This window comes from Chrysochloris asiatica, unplaced genomic scaffold (assembly GCF_000296735.1).
Source record: "Chrysochloris asiatica unplaced genomic scaffold, ChrAsi1.0 scaffold00035, whole genome shotgun sequence".
Lineage (NCBI taxonomy): Eukaryota > Metazoa > Chordata > Mammalia > Afrosoricida > Chrysochloridae > Chrysochloris > Chrysochloris asiatica.
The window spans coordinates 4,315,306-4,316,681 of NW_006408553.1; positions in this window are offsets into that span (position 1 = coordinate 4,315,306).

Here is a 1,376-nt window from a genome sequence, read left to right on the forward strand (position 1 = left end):
GGTTCAAACCCATCAGTCATTCCTTGGAAACCCTATATAGGGTTGCTATGAGTCAGAGCCAACTCGATGACACTTAACAACAACATACCATTATAGCACAATTTAATCTATCAACCTTTACTAATATAAACAATGTCTCAGTGATCGTCTTCCTCCACATTTCTTTTCAATTCTTTCATGATTATTACTTTAGAAAAATCTTCTAGAAGTGGAATTTTGAAGTCAAAGAAAAGACACATTCGAGACTCTCAATGTATGTTGCAAAGCTGTCCTCGAGAGACAATACCAGCGTGGGCAGTAACTATGTTTTGAGTCATATCTTAATCACTATTGCTATCACAGCTCTTAGCACACACTAAACCAATGCTGTCGAGTCGATTCCAACTCATATCAAGTCTAGAGATAGAGTACAACTGCCCTATTGGGTTTCCAAAGTTGTAAATCTTTACAGAAGTAGATTGCTACATCTCTCTCCCCTGGAGCAACTGGTGAGTCCAAACTACCAAACTTTCATTTAGGAGTCAATCACTTAAACCACAGAGCCACCAAGGCTCCTAACAGAATGACTGAAAATAAGGCAAACAGAAGGTAGAAGCAAAGAACATTTCTGAGAAAATGGTATTGTAAAATTTGTGATACCAAACCATCCTTCTACAGCCCTCTCTATTCAGTTAGGTTCGATAAGCCATTGTAATCGCTCCACACAACTCAGATACCATGCTCAATGTTATGGGATTTATTAGGACGTTAACAATTACAACGTAGGACCAGAAAACTCTCAGGGCACAGTTGTTCCAGTTAGCTGCTGATAAATGCCCATAGGGAACACCACTCCATCATAAGCCTCAGCACGAAGATTCTCAACTCTAGCTTCCTGAGTCAGCAAACCTAACAGCTCTACTTTAAGTGCTTGGAGGTATTCACTCTACAAGCAAGCTTCCAGCCCAGTCACTCAGCTTTACTTGCTCCATGGGCTGGAAAACTCACTGCTCTGTCTCATGCTCTGGTTCTTGGTTCTGCTGCTGCTGCTACTCTGCTGCTTCTCTGGTGTCACAGCTTTCAGTTCCTGGGTCATGAAGATTCAAAGTGCAGGTATGTAGTGTCCAAAAGATGCACTCCACTCCTGATTCTTTCTTTAACTGTATTGAGATTCCCCCTCCTGCTTCTGAAATGCTTATTTAAAACCCATATTGTTGTTAGGTTGTTCTTAGGTGCCATCGAGTCAGTACCGACTCATAGTGACCCTATGTACAACAGAACGAAACACTGCCTGGTCCTGGCCCATCCTCAAAATTGTTGCCACTCTTGAGCCCACTGATGCTGCCACTGTGCCAATCCATCTCTTTGGAGGTCTTCCTCTTTTTCTCTGACCCTCC